Here is a 19,597-nt window from a genome sequence, read left to right on the forward strand (position 1 = left end):
ACTCCCAGGAAAGGTACAGCACGGGGTTAGATACAAAGTAAAGCTCCCTCTACACTGTCCCCATCAAACACTCCCAGGACAGGTACAGCACGGGGTTAGATGCAGAGTAAAGCTCCCTCTAAACTGTCCACATCAAACACTCCCAGGACAGGTTCAGAACGGGCTTAGATGCAGAGAATAGCTCCCTCTACACTGTCCCCATCAAACACTCCCAGGACAGGTACAGCACGGGGTTAGATTCAGAGTGAAGCTCCCTCTACACTGTCCCCATCAAACACTCCCAGGAGAGGTAGAGCACGGGGTTAGACACAGAAAAAAGATGTCTCCACACTGTCCCCATCAAACACTCCCAGGACAGGAACAGCATGGGGTTAGATACAAAGTAAATTTCCCTCTCCACTGTCCCCATCAAACACTCCCAGGACAGGTACAGCACGGGGTGAGATACAGAGCTCCCTCGACACTGTCCCCATCAACACTCCCAGGAAAGGTACAGCACGGGGTTAGATACAAAGTAAAGTTTCCTCTACACTGTCCCCTTTAAACACTCCCAGGGCAGGTACAGCACGGGGTTAGATGCAGATTAAAGCTTCCTCTACACTGTCCCCATCAAACACTCCCAGGACAGGTCCAGCACGGGATTACATACAGAGTAGAGCTCCCTCTCCACTGTCCCCATCAAACACTCGCAGGACAAGTACAGCACGGGGTTAGATACAGAGTAAAGCTCCCTCTACACATTCCCAACCAAACACTCCCAGGACAGGCACATCACGGGGTTTAGATACAGAGTAAAGCTCCCTCCACACTTTCCCCATGAAACACTTCCAGGACAGGAACAGCACGGGGTTAGATACAGAGTAAAGCTCCCTCTCCACTGTCCCCATCAAACACTCCCAGGACAGATACAGCACGGGGTTAGATACAGAGTAAAGCTCCCTCTACACTGTCCCCATCAAACACTCCCAGGACAGGCACTGCACGGGGTTAGACACAGAATAAAGCTCCCTCGACACTGTCCCCATCAAACACTCCCAGAACAGGTACAGCACGGGGTTAGATACAGAGTGAAGCTCCCTCTACACTGTCCCCATCAAACACTCCCAGGAGAGGTAGAGCACGGGGTTAGACACAGAATAAAGATCTCTCCACACTGTCCCCATCAAACATCCCAGGACAGGAACAGCATGGTGTTAGATACAGAGTAAAGCTCCCTCTACACTGTCCCCATCAAACACTCCCAGGAAAGGTACAGCACGGGGTTAGATACAAAGTAAAGCTCCCTCTACACTGTCCCCATCAAACACTCCCAGGACAGGTACAGCACGGGGTTAGATGCAGAGTAAAGCTCCCCCTAAACTGTCCACATCAAACACTCCCAGGACAGGTTCAGAACGGGCTTAGATGCAGAGAATAGCTCCCTCTACACTGTCCCCATCAAACACTCCCAGGACAGGTACAGCACGGGGTTAGATTCAGAGTGAAGCTCCCTCTACACTGTCCCCATCAAACACTCCCAGGAGAGGTAGAGCACGGGGTTAGACACAGAAAAAAGATGTCTCCACACTGTCCACATCAAACACTCCCAGGACAGGAACAGCATGGGGTTAGATACAAAGTAAATTTCCCTCTCCACTGTCCCCATCAAACACTCCCAGGACAGGTACAGCACGGGGTGAGATACAGAGTAAAGCTCCCTCGACACTGTCCCCATCAACACTCCCAGGAAAGGTACAGCACGGGGTTAGATACAAAGTAAATTTCCCTCTCCACTGTCCCCATCAAACACTCCCAGGACAGGTACAGCACGGGGTGAGATACAGAGTAAAGCTCCCTCGACACTGTCCCCATCAAACACTCTCAGGACAGTACAGCACGGGGTAAGATACAGAGTAAAGCTCCCTCTCCACCGTCCCCATCATACACTCCCAGGACAGATACAGCACGGGGTTAGATACAGAGTAAAGCTCCCTCTACACTGTCCCCATCAAACACTCCCAGGACAGGCACTGCACGGGGTTAGACACAGAATAAAGCTCCCTCGACACTGTCCCCATCAAACACTCCCAGAACAGATACAGCACGGGGTTAGATACAGAGTGAAGCTCCCTCTACACTGTCCCCATCAAACACTCCCAGGAGAGGTAGAGCACGGGGTTCGACACAGAATAAAGATCTCTCCACACTGTCCCCATCAAACATCCCAGACCAGGAACAGCATGGTGTTAGATACAGAGTAAAGCTCCCTCTACACTGTCCCCATCAAACACTCCCAGGAAAGGTACAGCACGGGGTTAGATACAAAGTAAAGCTCCCTCTACACTGTCCCCATCAAACACTCCCAGGACAGGTACAGCACGGGGTTAGATGCAGAGTAAAGCTCCCTCTAAACTGTCCACATCAAACACTCCCAGGACAGGTTCAGAACGGGCTTAGATGCAGAGAATAGCTCCCTCTACACTGTCCCCATCAAACACTCCAAGGAAAGGTACAGCACGGGGTTAGATTCAGAGTGAAGCTCCCTCTACACTGTCCCCATCAAACACTCCCAGGAGAGGTAGAGCACGGGGTTAGACACAGAAAAAAGATGTCTCCACACTGTCCCCATCAAACACACCCAGGACAGGAACAGCATGGGGTTAGATACAAAGTAAATTTCCCTCTCCACTGTCTCCATCAAACACTCCCAGGACAGGTACAGCACGGGGTGAGATACAGAGTAAAGCTCCCTCGACACTGTCCCCATCAACACTCCCAGGAAAGGTACAGCACGGGGTTAGATACAAAGTAAAGTTTCCTCTACACTGTCCCCATTAAACACTCCCAGGGCAGGTACAGCACGGGGTTAGATGCAGAGTAAAGCTCCCTCTACACTGTCCCCATCAAACACTCCCAGGACAGGTCCAGCACGGGATTAGATACAGAGTAGAGCTCCCTCTCCACTGTCCCCATCAAACACTCCCAGGACAGGCACTGCACGGGGTTAGACACAGAATAAAGCTCCCTCGACACTGTCCCCATCAAACACTCCCAGGACAGGCACTGCACGGGGTTAGACACAGAATAAAGATCTCTCCACACTGTCCCCATCAAACACTCCCAGGAAAGGTACAGCACGGGGTTAGATACAGAGTGAAGCTCCCTCTACACTGTCCCCATCAAACACTCCCAGGAGAGGTAGAGCACGGGGTTCGACACAGAATAAAGATCTCTCCACACTGTCCCCATCAAACATCCCAGACCAGGAACAGCATGGTGTTAGATACAGAGTAAAGCTCCCTCTACACATTCCCAACCAAACACTCCCAGGACAGGCACATCACGGGGTTTAGATACAGAGTAAAGTTTCCTCTACACTGTCCCCATTAAACACTCCCAGGGCAGGTACAGCACGGGGTTAGATGCAGATTAAAGCTCCCTCTACACTGTCCCCATCAAACACTCCCAGGACAGGTCCAGCACGGGATTACATACAGAGTAGACCTCCCTCTCCACTGTCCACATCAAACACTCGCAGGACAAGTACAGCACGGGGTTAGATACAGAGTAAAGCTCCCTCTACACATTCCCAACCAAACACTCCCAGGACAGGCACATCACGGGGTTTAGATACAGAGTAAAGCTCCCTCTACACTTTCCCCATGAAACACTCCCAGGACAGGAACAGCACGGGGTTAGATACAGAGTAAAGCTCCCTCTCCACTGTCCCCATCAAACACTCCCAGGACAGATACAGCACGGGGTTAGATACAGAGTAAAGCTCCCTCTACACTGTCCCCATCAAACACTCCCAGGACAGGCACTGCACGGGGTTAGACACAGAATAAAGCTCCCTCGACACTGTCCCCATCAAACACTCCCAGAACAGGTACAGCATGGGGTTAGATACAGAGTGAAATTCCCTCTACACTGTCCCCATCAAACACTCCCAGGAGAGGTAGAGCACGGGGTTAGACACAGAATAAAGATCTCTCCACACTGTCCCCATCAAACATCCCAGGACAGGAACAGCATGGTGTTAGATACAGAGTAAAGCTCCCTCTACACAGTCCCCATCAAACAACCCCAGGAAAGGTACAGCACGGGGTTAGATACAAAGTAAAGCTCCCTCTACACTGTCCCCATCAAACACTCCCAGGACAGGTACAGCACGGGGTTAGATGCAGAGTAAAGCTCCCTCTACACTGTCCCCATCAAACACTCCCAGGACAGGTACAGCACGGGGTTAGATACAGAGTAAAGCTCCCTCTACATTGTCCCCATCAAACACTCCCAGGACACGCACTGCACGGGGTTAGACACAGAATAAAGCTCCCTCGACACTGTCCCCATCAAACACTCCCAGAACAGGTACAGCACGGGGTTAGATACAGAGTGAAGCTCCCTCTACACTGTCCCCATCAAACACTCCCAGGAGAGGTAGAGCACGGGGTTAGACACAGAATAAAGATCTCTCCACACTGTCCCCATCAAACATCCCAGGACAGGAACAGCATGGTGTTAGATACAGAGTAAAGCTCCCTCTACACTGTCCCCATCAAACACTCCCAGGAAAGGTACAGCACGGGGTTAGATACAAAGTAAAGCTCCCTCTACACTGTCCCCATCAAACACTCCCAGGACAGGTACAGCACGGGGTTAGATGCAGAGTAAAGCTCCCTCTAAACTGTCCACATCAAACACTCCCAGGACAGGTTCAGAACGGGCTTAGATGCAGAGAATAGCTCCCTCTACACTGTCCCCATCAAACACTCCCAGGACAGGTACAGCACGGGGTTAGATTCAGAGTGAAGCTCCCTCTACACTGTCCCCATCAAACACTCCCAGGAGAGGTAGAGCACGGGGTTAGACACAGAAAAAAGATGTCTCCACACTGTCCACATCAAACACTCCCAGGACAGGAACAGCATGGGGTTAGATACAAAGTAAATTTCCCTCTCCACTGTCCCCATCAAACACTCCCAGGACAGGTACAGCACGGGGTGAGATACAGAGTAAAGCTCCCTCGACACTGTCCCCATCAACACTCCCAGGAAAGGTACAGCACGGGGTTAGATACAAAGTAAATTTCCATCTCCACTGTCCCCATCAAACACTCCCAGGACAGGTACAGCACGGGGTGAGATACAGAGTAAAGCTCCCTCGACACTGTCCCCATCAAACACTCTCAGGACAGTACAGCACGGGGTAAGATACAGAGTAAAGCTCCCTCTCCACCGTCCCCATCATACACTCCCAGGACAGATACAGCACGGGGTTAGATACAGAGTAAAGCTCCCTCTACACTGTCCCCATCAAACACTCCCAGGACAGGCACTGCACGGGGTTAGACACAGAATAAAGCTCCCTCGACACTGTCCCCATCAAACACTCCCAGAACAGATACAGCACGGGGTTAGATACAGAGTGAAGCTCCCTCTACACTGTCCCCATCAAACACTCCCAGGAGAGGTAGAGCACGGGGTTCGACACAGAATAAAGATCTCTCCACACTGTCCCCATCAAACATCCCAGACCAGGAACAGCATGGTGTTAGATACAGAGTAAAGCTCCCTCTACACTGTCCCCATCAAACACTCCCAGGAAAGGTACAGCACGGGGTTAGATACAAAGTAAAGCTCCCTCTACACTGTCCCCATCAAACACTCCCAGGACAGGTACAGCACGGGGTTAGATGCAGAGTAAAGCTCCCTCTAAACTGTCCACATCAAACACTCCCAGGACAGGTTCAGAACGGGCTTAGATGCAGAGAATAGCTCCCTCTACACTGTCCCCATCAAACACTCCCAGGAAAGGTACAGCACGGGGTTAGATTCAGAGTGAAGCTCCCTCTACACTGTCCCCATCAAACACTCCCAGGAGAGGTAGAGCACGGGGTTAGACACAGAAAAAAGATGTCTCCACACTGTCCCCATCAAACACACCCAGGACAGGAACAGCATGGGGTTAGATACAAAGTAAATTTCCCTCTCCACTGTCTCCATCAAACACTCCCAGGACAGGTACAGCACGGGGTGAGATACAGAGTAAAGCTCCCTCGACACTGTCCCCATCAACACTCCCAGGACAGGTACAGCACGGGGTTAGATACAAAGTAAAGTTTCCTCTACACTGTCTCCATCAAACACTCCCAGGACAGGTACAGCACGGGGTTAGATACAAAGTAAAGTTTCCTCTACACTGTCCCCATTAAACACTCCCAGGGCAGGTACAGCACGGGGTTAGATGCAGAGTAAAGCTCCCTCTACACTGTCCCCATCAAACACTCCCAGGACAGGTCCAGCACGGGATTAGATACAGAGTAGAGCTCCCTCTCCACTGTCCCCATCAAACACTCCCAGGACAGGCACTGCACGGGGTTAGACACAGAATAAAGCTCCCTCGACACTGTCCCCATAAAACACTCCCAGGACAGGCACTGCACGGGGTTAGACACAGAATAAAGATCTCTCCACACTGTCCCCATCAAACACTCCCAGGAAAGGTACAGCACGGGGTTAGATACAGAGTGAAGCTCCCTCTACACTGTCCCCATCAAACACTCCCAGGAGAGGTAGAGCACGGGGTTCGACACAGAATAAAGATCTCTCCACACTGTCCCCATCAAACATCCCAGACCAGGAACAGCATGGTGTTAGATACAGAGTAAAGCTCCCTCTACACATTCCCACCCAAACACTCCCAGGACAGGCACATCACGGGGTTTAGATACAGAGTAAAGTTTCCTCTACACTGTCCCCATTAAACACTCCCAGGGCAGGTACAGCACGGGGTTAGATGCAGATTAAAGCTCCCTCTACACTGTCCCCATCAAACACTCCCAGGACAGGTCCAGCACGGGATTACATACAGAGTAGACCTCCCTCTCCACTGTCCACATCAAACACTCGCAGGACAAGTACAGCACGGGGTTAGATACAGAGTAAAGCTCCCTCTACACATTCCCAACCAAACACTCCCAGGACAGGCACATCACGGGGTTTAGATACAGAGTAAAGCTCCCTCTCCACTGTCCCCATCAAACACTCCCAGGACAGATACAGCACGGGGTTAGATACAGAGTAAAGCTCCCTCTACACTGTCCCCATCAAACACTCCCAGGACAGGCACTGCACGGGGTTAGACACAGAATAAAGCTCCCTCGACACTGTCCCCATCAAACACTCCCAGAACAGGTACAGCATGGGGTTAGATACAGAGTGAAATTCCCTCTACACTGTCCCCATCAAACACTCCCAGGACAGGTAGAGCACGGGGTTAGACACAGAATAAAGATCTCTCCACACTGTCCCCATCAAACATCCCAGGACAGGAACAGCACGGGGTTAGATGCAGAGTAAAGCTCCCTCTACACTGTCCCCATCAAACACTCCCAGGACAGGTACAGCACGGGGTTAGATACAGAGTAAAGCTCCCTCTACATTGTCCCCATCAAACACTCCCAGGACAGGCACTGCACGGGGTTAGACACAGAATAAAGCTCCCTCGACACTGTCCCCATCAAACACTCCCAGAACAGGTACAGCACGGGGTTAGATACAGAGTGAAGCTCCCTCTACACTGTCCCCATCAAACACTCCCAGGAGAGGTAGAGCACGGGGTTAGACACAGAATAAAGATCTCTCCACACTGTCCCCATCAAACATCCCAGGACAGGAACAGCATGGTGTTAGATACAGAGTAAAGCTCCCTCTACACATTCCCAACCAAACACTCCCAGGACAGGCACATCACGGGGTTTAGATACAGAGTAAAGCTCCCTCTACACTTTCCCCATGAAACACTCCCAGGACAGGAACAGCACGGGGTTAGATACAGAGTAAAGCTCCCTCGACACTGTCCCCATCAAACACTCGCAGGACAGTACAGCACGGGGTAAGATACAGAGTAAAGCTCCCTCTACACATTCCCAACCAAACACTCCCAGGTCAGGAACAGCACGGGGTTAGATACAGAGTAAAGCTCCCTCTCCACCGTCCCCATCATACACTCCCAGGACAGATACAGCACGGGGTTAGATACAGAGTAAAGCTCCCTCTACACTGTCCCCATCAAACACTCCCAGAACAGATACAGCACGGGGTTAGATACAGAGTGAAGCTCCCTCTACACTGTCCCCATCAAACACTCCCAGGAGAGGTAGAGCACGGGGTTCGACACAGAATAAAGATCTCTCCACACTGTCCCCATCAAACATCCCAGAGCAGGAACAGCATGGTGTTAGATACAGAGTAAAGCTCCCTCTACACTGTCCCCATCAAACACTCCCAGGAAAGGTACAGCACGGGGTTAGATACAAAGTAAAGCTCCCTCTACACTGTCCCCATCAAACACTCCCAGGACAGGTACAGCACGGGGTTAGATGCAGAGTAAAGCTCCCTCTAAACTGTCCACATCAAACACTCCCAGGACAGGTTCAGAACGGGCTTAGATGCAGAGAATAGCTCCCTCTACACTGTCCCCATCAAACACTCCCAGGAAAGGTACAGCACGGGGTTAGATTCAGAGTGAAGCTCCCTCTACACTGTCCACATCAAACACTCCCAGGAGAGGTAGAGCACGGGGTTAGACACAGAAAAAAGATGTCTCCACACTGTCCCCATCAAACACACCCAGGACAGGAACAGCATGGGGTTAGATACAAAGTAAATTTCCCTCTCCACTGTCTCCATCAAACACTCCCAGGACAGGTACAGCACGGGGTGAGATACAGAGTAAAGCTCCCTCGACACTGTCCCCATCAACACTCCCAGGAAAGGTACAGCACGGGGTTAGATACAAAGTAAAGTTTCCTCTACACTGTCCCCATTAAACACTCCCAGGGCAGGTACAGCACGGGGTTAGATGCAGAGTAAAGCTCCCTCTACACTGTCCCCATCAAACACTCCCAGGACAGGTCCAGCACGGGATTAGATACAGAGTAGAGCTCCCTCTCCACTGTGCCCATCAAACACTCCCAGGACAGGCACTGCACGGGGTTAGACACAGAATAAAGCTCCCTCGACACTGTCCCCATCAAACACTCCCAGGACAGGCACTGCACGGGGTTAGACACAGAATAAAGATCTCTCCACACTGTCCCCATCAAACACTCCCAGGAAAGGTACAGCACGGGGTTAGATACAGAGTGAAGCTCCCTCTACACTGTCCCCATCAAACACTCCCAGGAGAGGTAGAGCACGGGGTTAGATACAGAGTAAAGCTCCCTCTACACTGTCCCCATCAAACATCCCAGACCAGGAACAGCATGGTGTTAGATACAGAGTAAAGCTCCCTCTACACATTCCCAACCAAACACTCCCAGGACAGGCACATCACGGGGTTTAGATACAGAGTAAAGTTTCCTCTACACTGTCCCCATTAAACACTCCCAGGGCAGGTACAGCACGGGGTTAGATGCAGATTAAAGCTCCCTCTACACTGTCCCCATCAAACACTCCCAGGACAGGTCCAGCACGGGATTACATACAGAGTAGACCTCCCTCTCCACTGTCCACATCAAACACTCGCAGGACAAGTACAGCACGGGGTTAGATACAGAGTAAAGCTCCCTCTACACATTCCCAACCAAACACTCCCAGGACAGGCACATCACGGGGTTTAGATACAGAGTAAAGCTCCCTCGACACTTTCCCCATGAAACACTCCCAGGACAGGAACAGCACGGGGTTAGATACAGAGAAAAGCTCCCTCTCCACTGTCCCCATCAAACACTCCCAGGACAGATACAGCACGGGGTTAGATACAGAGTAAAGCTCCCTCTACACTGTCCCCATCAAACACTCCCAGGACAGGCACTGCACGGGGTTAGACACAGAATAAAGCTCCCTCGACACTGTCCCCATCAAACACTCCCAGAAAAGGTACAGCATGGGGTTAGATACAGAGTGAAATTCCCTCTACACTGTCCCCATCAAACACTCCCAGGACAGGTAGAGCACGGGGTTAGACACAGAATAAAGATCTCTCCACACTGTCCCCATCAAACATCCCAGGACAGGAACAGCACGGGGTTAGATGCAGAGTAAAGCTCCCTCTACACTGTCCCCATCAAACACTCCCAGGACAGGTACAGCACGGGGTTAGATACAGAGTAAAGCTCCCTCTACATTGTCCCCATCAAACACTCCCAGGACAGGCACTGCACGGGGTTAGACACAGAATAAAGCTCCCTCGACACTGTCCCCATCAAACACTCCCAGAACAGGTACAGCACGGGGTTAGATACAGAGTGAAGCTGCCTCTACACTGTCCCCATCAAACACTCCCAGGAGAGGTAGAGCACGGGGTTAGACACAGAATAAAGATCTCTCCACACTGTCCCCATCAAACATCCCAGGACAGGAACAGCATGGTGTTAGATACAGAGTAAAGCTCCCTCTACACTGTCCCCATCAAACACTCCCAGGAAAGGTACAGCACGGGGTTAGATACAAAGTAAAGCTCCCTCTACACTGTCCCCATCAAACACTCCCAGGACAGGTACAGCACGGGGTTAGATGCAGAGTAAAGCTCCCTCTAAACTGTCCACATCAAACACTCCCAGGACAGGTTCAGAACGGGCTTAGATGCAGAGAATAGCTCCCTCTACACTGTCCCCATCAAACACTCCCAGGACAGGTACAGCACGGGGTTAGATTCAGAGTGAAGCTGCCTCTACACTGTCCCCATCAAACACTCCCAGGAGAGGTAGAGCACGGGGTTAGACACAGAAAAAAGATGTCTCCACACTGTCCCCATCAAACACTCCCAGGACAGGAACAGCATGGGGTTAGATACAAAGTAAATTTCCCTCTCAACTGTCCCCATCAAACACTCCCAGGACAGGTACAGCACGGGGTGAGATACAGAGTAAAGCTCCCTCGACACTGTCCCCATCAACACTCCCAGGAAAGGTACAGCACGGGGTTAGATACAAAGTAAAGTTTCCTCTACACTGTCCCCATTAAACACTCCCAGGGCAGGTACAGCACGGGTTTAGATGCAGAGTAAAGCTCCCTCTACACTGTCCCCATCAAACACTCCCAGGACAGGTCCAGCACGGGATTAGATACAGAGTAGAGCTCCCTCTCCACTGTCCCCATCAAACACTCGCAGGACAAGTACAGCACGGGGTTAGATACAGAGTAAAGCTCCCTCTACACATTCCCAACCAAACACTCCCAGGACAGGCACATCACGGGGTTTAGATACAGAGTAAAGCTCCCTCTACACTTTCCCCATGAAACACTCCCAGGACAGGAATAGCACGGGGTTAGATACAGAGTAAAGCTTCCTCTACACTGTCCCCATCAAACACTCCCAGGACAGATACAGCACGGGGTTAGATACAGAGTAAAGCTCCCTCTACACTGTCCCCATCAAACACTCCCAGGACAGGCACTGCACGGGGTTAGACACAGAATAAAGCTCCCTCGACACTGTCCCCATCAAACACTCCCAGAACAGGTACAGCACGGGGTTAGATACAGAGTGAAGCTCCCTCTACACTGTCCCCATCAAACACTCCCAGGAGAGGTAGAGCACGGGGTTAGACACAGAATAAAGATCTCTCCACACTGTCCCCATCAAACATCCCAGGACAGGAACAGCATGGTGTTAGATACAGAGTAAAGCTCCCTCTACACTGTCCTCATCAAACACTCCCAGGACAGGTTCAGAACGGGCTTAGATGCAGAGAATAGCTCCCTCTACACTGTCCCCATCAAACACTCCCAGGACAGGTACAGCACGGGGTTAGATTCAGAGTGAAGCTCCCTCTACACTGTCCCCATCAAACACTCCCAGGAGAGGTAGAGCACGGGGTTAGACACAGAAAAAAGATGTCTCCACACTGTCCCCATCAAACACTCCCAGGAAAGGAACAGCATGGGGTTAGATACAAAGTAAATTTCCCTCTCCACTGTCCCCATCAAACACTCCCAGGACAGGTACAGCACGGGGTGAGATACAGAGTAAAGCTCCCTCGACACTGTCCCCATCAACACTCCCAGGAAAGATACAGCACGGGGTTAGATACAAACTAAAGTTTCCTCTACACTTTCCCCATTAAACACCCCCAGGGCAGGTACAGCACGGGGTTAGATGCAGAGTAAAGCTCCCTCTACACTGTCCCCATCAAACACTCGCAGGACAGTACAGCACGGGGTAAGATACAGAGTAAAGCTCCCTCTACACATTACCAACCAAACACTCCCAGGACAGGAACAGCACGGGGTTAGATACAGAGTAAAGCTCCCTCTCCACTGTCCCCATCATACACTCCCAGGACAGATACAGCATGGGGTTAGATACAGAGTAAAGCTCCCTCTACACTGTCCCCATCAAACACTCCCAGGACAGGCACTGCACGGGGTTAGACACAGAATAAAGCTCCCTCGACACTGTCCCCATCAAACACTCCCAGAACAGATACAGCACGGGATTAGATACAGAGTGAAGCTCCCTCTACACTGTCCCCATCAAACACTCCCAGGAGAGGTAGAGCACGGGGTTAGACACAGAATAAAGATCTCTCCACACTGTCCCCATCAAACATCCCAGGACAGGAACAGCATGGTGTTAGATACAGAGTAAAGCTCCCTCTACACTGTCCCCATCAAACACTCCCAGGAAAGGTACAGCACGGGGTTAGATACAAAGTAAAGCTCCCTCTATACTGTCCCCATCAAACACTCCCAGGACAGGTACAGCACGGGGTTAGATGCAAAGTAAAGCTCCCTCTAAACTGTCCACATCAAACACTCCCAGGACAGGTTCAGAACGGGCTTAGATGCAGAGAATAGCTCCCTCTACACTGTCCCCATCAAACACTCACAGGACAGGTACAGCACGGGGTTAGATTCAGAGTGAAGCTCCCTCTACACTGTCCCCATCAAACACTCCCAGGAGAGGTAGAGCACGGGGTTAGACACAGAAAAAAGATGTCTCCACACTGTCCCCATCAAACACACCCAGGACAGGAACAGCATGGGGTTAGATACAAAGTAAATTTCCCTCTCCACTGTCCCCATCAAACACTCCCAGGACAGGTACAGCACGGGGTGAGATACAGAGTAAAGCTCCCTCGACACTGTCCCCATCAACACTCCCAGGAAAGGTACAGCACGGGGTTAGATACAAAGTAAAGTTTCCTCTACACTGTCCCCATTAAACACTCCCAGGGCAGGTCCAGCACGGGGTTAGATGCAGAGTAAAGCTCCCTCTACACTGTCCCCATCAAACACTCCCAGGACAGGTCCAGCACGGGATTAGATACAGAGTAGAGCTCCCTCTCCACTGTCCCCATCAAACACTCGCAGGACAAGTACAGCACGGGGTTAGATACAGAGAAAAGCTCCCTCTACACATTCCCAACCAAACACTCCCAGGACAGGCACATCACGGGTTTTAGATACAGAGTAAAGCTCCCTCTACACTTTCCCCATCAACACTCCCAGGACAGGAACAGCACGGGGTTAGATACAGAGTAAAGCTCCCTCTACACTGTCCCCATCAAACACTCCCAGGACAGGCACTGCACGGGGTTAGACACAGAATAAAGCTCCCTCGACACTGTCCCCATCAAACACTCCCAGGAAAGGCACTGCACGGGGTTAGACACAGAATAAAGATCTCTCCACACTGTCCCCATCAAACACTCCCAGGAAAGGTACAGCACGGGGTTAGATACAAAGTAAAGCTCCCTCTACACTGTCCCCATCAAACACTCCCAGGACAGATACAGCACGGGGTTAGATACAGAGTAAAGCTCCCTCTACACTGTCCCCATCAAACACTCCCAGGACAGGCACTGCACGGGGTTAGACACAGAATAAAGCTCCCTCGACACTGTCCACATCAAACACTCCCAGAACAGGTACAGCACGGGGTTAGATACAAAGTAAAGCTCCCTCTACACTGTCCCCATCAAACACTCCCAGGACAGGTACAGCACGGGGTTAGATACAGAGTAAAGCTCCCTCTACACATTCCCAACCAAACACTCCCAGGACAGGCACATCACGGGGTTTAGATACAGAGTAAAGCTCCCTCTACACTTTCCCCATGAAACACTCCCAGGACAGGAACAGCACGGGGTTAGATACAGAGTAAAGCTCCCTCTCCACTGTCCCCATCAAACACTCCCAGGACAGATACAGCACGGGGTTAGATACAGAGTAAAGCTCCCTCTACACTGTCCCCATCAAATACTCCCAGGACAGGCACTGCACGGGGTTAGACACAGAATAAAGCTCCCTCGACACTGTCCCCATCAAACACTCCCAGAACAGGTACAGCACGGGGTTAGATACAGAGTGAAGCTCCCTCTACACTGTCCCCATCAAACACTCCCAGGAGAGGTAGAGCACGGGGTTAGACACAGAATAAAGATCTCTCCACACTGTCCCCATCAAACATCCCAGGACAGGAACAGCATGGTGTTAGATACAGAGTAAAGCTCCCTCTACACTGTCCCCATCAAACACTCCCAGGAAAGGTACAGCACAGGGTTAGATACAAAGTAAAGCTCCCTCTACACTGTCCCCATCAAACACTCCCAGGACAGATACAGCACGGGGTTAGATACAGAGTAAAGCTCCCTCTACACTGTCCCCATCAAACACTCCCAGGACAGGCACTGCACGGGGTTAGACACAGAATAAAGCTCCCTCGACACTGTCCCCATCAAACACTCCCAGAACAGGTACAGCACGGGGTTAGATACAGAGTGAAGCTCCCTCTACACTGTCCCCATCAAACACTCCCAGGAGAGGTAGTGCACGGGGTTAGACACAGAATAAAGATCTCTCCACACTGTCCCCATCAAACATCCCAGGACAGGAACAGCATGGTGTTAGATACAGAGTAAAGCTCCCTCTACACTGTCCCCATCAAACACTCCCAGGAAAGGTACAGCACGGGGTTAGATACAAAGTAAAGCTCCCTCTACACTGTCCCCATCAAACACTCCCAGGACAGGTACAGCACGGGGTTAGATGCAGAGTAAAGCTCCCTCTAAACTGTCCACATCAAACACTCCCAGGACAGGTTCAGAACTGGCTTAGATGCAGAGAATAGCTCCCTCTACACTGTCCCCATCAAACACTCCCAGGACAGGTACAGCACGGGGTTAGATTCAGAGGGAAGCTCCCTCTACACTGTCCCCATCAAACACTCCCAGCAGAGGTAGAGCACGGGGTTAGACACAGAAAAAAGATGTCTCCACACTGTCCCCATCAAACACTCCCAGGACAGGAACAGCATGGTGTTAGATACAGAGTAAAGCTCCCTCTCCACTGTCCCCATCAAACACTCCTAGGACAGGTACAGCACGGGGTGAGATACAGAGTAAAGCTCCCTCGACACTGTCCCCATCAAACACTCCCAGGACAGATACAGCACGGGGTTAGATACAGAGTAAAGCTCCCTCGACACTGTCCCCATCAAACACTCCCAGGACAGGCACTGCACGGGGTTAGACACAGAATAAAGCTCCCTCGACACTGTCCCCATCAAACACTCCCAGAACAGGTACAGCACGGGGTTAGATACAGAGTGAAGCTCCCTCTACACTGTTCCCATCAAACACTCCCAGGAGAGGTAGAGCACGGGGTTAGACACAGAATAAAGATCTCTCCACACTGTCCCCATCAAACATCCCAGGACAGGAACAGCATGGTGTTAGATACAGAGTAAAGCTCCCTCTACACTGTCCCCATCAAACACTCCCAGGAAAGGTACAGCACGGGGTTAGATACAAAGTAAAGCTCCCTCTACACTGTCCCCATCAAACACTCCCAGGACAGGTACAGCACGGGGTTAGATGCAGAGTAAAGCTCCCTCTAAACTGTCCACATCAAACAATCCCAGGCCAGGTTCAGAACGGGCTTAGATGCAGAGAATAGCTCCCTGTACACTGTCCCCATCAAACACTCCCAGGACAGGTACAGCACGGGGTTAGATTCAGAGTGAAGCTCCCTCTACACTGTCCTCTTCAAACACTCCCAGGAGAGGTAGAGCACGGGGTTAGACACAGAAAAAAGAAGTCTCCACACTGTCCCCATCAAACACTCCCAGGACAGGAACAGCATGGGGTTAGATACAAAGTAAATTTCCCTCTCCACTGTCCCCATCAAACACTCCCAGGACAGGTACAGCACGGGGTGAGATACAGAGTAAAGCTCCCTCGACACTGTCCCCATCAACACTCCCAGGAAAGGTACAGCACGGGATTAGATACAAAGTAAAGTTTCCTCTACACTGTCCCCATTAAACACTCCCAGGGCAGGTACAGCACGGGGTTAGATGCAGAGTAAAGCTCCCTCTACACTGTCCCCATCAAACACTCCCAGGACAGGTCCAGCACGGGATTAGATACAGAGTAGAGCTCCCTCTCCACTGTCCCCATCAAACACTCGCAGGACAAGTACAGCACGGGGTTAGATACAGAGTAAAGCTCCCTCTACACATTCCCAACCAAACACTCCCAGGACAGGCACATCACGGGGTTTAGATACAGAGTAAAGCTCCCTCTACACTTTCCCCATGAAACACTCCCAGGACAGGAACAGCACGGGGTTAGATACAGAGTAAAGCTCACTCTCCACTGTCCCCATCAAACACTCCCAGGACAGATACAGCACGGGGTTAGATACAGAGTAAAGCTCCCTCTACACTGTCCCCATCAAACACTCCCAGGACAGGCACTGCACGGGGTTAGACACAGAATAAAGCTCCCTCGACACTGTCCCCATCAAACACTCCCAGAACAGGTACAGCACGGGGTTAGATACAGAGTGAAGCTCCCTCTACACTGTCCCCATCAAACACTCCCAGGAGAGGTAGAGCACGGGGTTAGACACAGAATAAAGATCTCGCCACACTGTCCCCATCAAACATCCCAGGACAGGAACAGCATGGTGTTAGATACAGAGTAAAGCTCCCTCTACACTGTCCCCATCAAACACTCCCAGGAAAGGTACAGCACGGGGTTAGATACAAAGTAAAGCTCCCTCTACACTGTCCCCATCAAACACTCCCAGGACAGGTACAGCACGGGGTTAGATGCAGAGTAAAGCTCCCTCTAAACTGTCCACATCAAACACTCCCAGGACAGGTTCAGAACGGGCTTAGATGCAGAGAATAGCTCCCTCTACACTGTCCCCATCAAACACTCCCAGGACAGGTACAGCACGGGGTTAGATTCAGAGTGAAGCTCCCTCTACACTGTCCCCATCAAACACTCCCAGGAGAGGTAGAGCACGGGGTTAGACACAGAAAAAAGATGTCTCCACACTGTCCCCATCAAACACTCCCAGGACAGGAACAGCATGGGGTTAGATACAAAGTAAATTTCCCTCTCCACTGTCCCCATCAAACACTCCCAGGACAGGTAGAGCACGGGGTGAGATACAGAGTAAAGCTCCCTCGACACTGTCCCCATCAACACTCCCAGGAAAGGTACAGCACGGGGTTAGATACAAAGTAAAGTTTCCTCTACACTGTCCCCATTAAACACTTCCAGGGCAGGTACAGCACGGGGTAAGATGCAGAGTAAAGCTCCCTCTACACTGTCCCCATCAAACACTCCCAGGACAGGTCCAGCACGGGATTAGATACAGAGTAAAGCTCCCTCTCCACTGTCCCAATCAAACACTCGCAGGACAAGTACAGCACGGGGTTAGATACAGAGTAAAGCTCCCTCTACACATTCCCAACCAAACACTCCCAGGACAGGCACATCACGGGGTTTAGATACAGAGTAAAGCTCCCTCTACACTTTCCCCATGAAACACTCCCAGGACAGGAACAGCACGGTGTTAGATACAGAGTAAAGCTCCCTCTCCACTGTCCCCATCAAACACTCCCAGGACAGATACAGCACGGGGTTAGATACAGAGTAAAGCTCCCTCTACACTGTCCCCATCAAACACTCCCAGGACAGGCACTGCATGAGGTTAGACACAGAATAAAGCTCCCTCGACACTGTCCCCATCAAACACTCCCAGAACAGGTACAGCACGGAGTTAGATACAGAGTGAAGCTCCCTCTACACTGTCCCCAACAAACACTCCCAGGAGAGGTAGAGCACGGGGTTAGACACAGAATAAAGATCTCTCCACACTGTCCCCATCAAACATCCCAGGACAGGAACAGCATGGTGTTAGATACAGAGTAAAGCTCCCTCTACACTGTCCCCATCAAACACTCCCAGGAAAGGTACAGCACGGGCTTAGATACAAAGTAAAGCTCCCTCTAAACTGTCCACATCAAACACTCCCAGGACAGGTTCAGAACGGGCTTAGATGCAGAGAATAGCTCCCTCTACACTGTCCCCATCAAACACTCCCAGGACATGTACAGCACGGGGTTAGATTCAGAGTGAAGCTCCCTCTACACTATCCCCATCAAACACTCCCAGGAGAGGTAGAGCACGGGGTTAGACACAGAAAAAAGATGTCTCCACACTGTCCCCATCAAACACTCCCAGGACAGGAACAGCATGGGGTTAGATACAAAGTAAATTTCCCTCTGCACTATCCCAACCAAACACTCCCAGGACAGGCACATCACGGGGTTTAGATACAGAGTAAAGCTCCCTCTACACTTTCCCCATGAAACACTCCCAGGACAGATACAGCACGGGGTTAGATACAGAGTAAAGCTCCCTCTACACTGTCCCCATCAAACACTCCCAGGACAGGCACTGCATGGTGTTTAGATACAGAGTAAAGCTCCCTCTACACTGTCCCCATCAAACACTCACAGGACAGGTACAGCACGGGGTGAGATACAGAGTAAAGCTCACTCTACACTGTCCCCATCACCAGGACAGGTACAGCACGGGGTTAGATAACAGAGTAAAGCTCCCTCTATACTGTCCCCATCAAACATTCCCAGGACAGATACAGCACGGGGTTAGATACAGATTAAAGCTCCCTCTACACTGTCCCCATCAAACACTCCCAGGACAGGTACAGCAATGGTTAGATACAGATTCAAGCTCCCTCTACACTGTCCCCATCAAACACCCCCAGGACAGGTACAGCACGGGGTTCGAAACAGAGTAAAGCTTCCTCTACACTGTCCCCATCAAACACTCCCAGGAGAGGTACAGCACGGGGTTAGACACAGAATAAAGCTCCCTTTACACTGTCCCCATCAAACACTCCCAGGACAGGCACTGCACGGGGTTAGACACAGAATAAAGCTCCCTCGACACTGTCCCCATCAAACACTCCCAGATCAGGTACAGCACGGGGTTAGATACAGAGTGAATCTCCCTCTACACTGTCCCCATCAAACACTCCCAGGAGAGGTAGAGCACGGGGTTAGACACAGAATAAAGATCTCTCCACACTGTCCCCATCAAACATCCCAGGACAGGAACAGCATGGTGTTAGATACAGAGTAAAGCTCCCTCTACACTGTCCCCATCAAACACTCCCAGGAAAGGTACAGCACGGGGTTAGATACAAAGTAAAGCTCCCTCTACACTGTCCCCATCAAACACTCCCAGGACAGGTACTGCACGGGGTTAGTTGCAGAGTAAAGCTCCCTCTAAACTGTCCACATCACACACTCCCAGGACAGGTTCAGAACGGGCTTTGATGCA

This window comes from Scyliorhinus torazame, chromosome 27 (assembly GCF_047496885.1).
Source record: "Scyliorhinus torazame isolate Kashiwa2021f chromosome 27, sScyTor2.1, whole genome shotgun sequence".
NCBI classification, from domain to species: domain Eukaryota; kingdom Metazoa; phylum Chordata; class Chondrichthyes; order Carcharhiniformes; family Scyliorhinidae; genus Scyliorhinus; species Scyliorhinus torazame.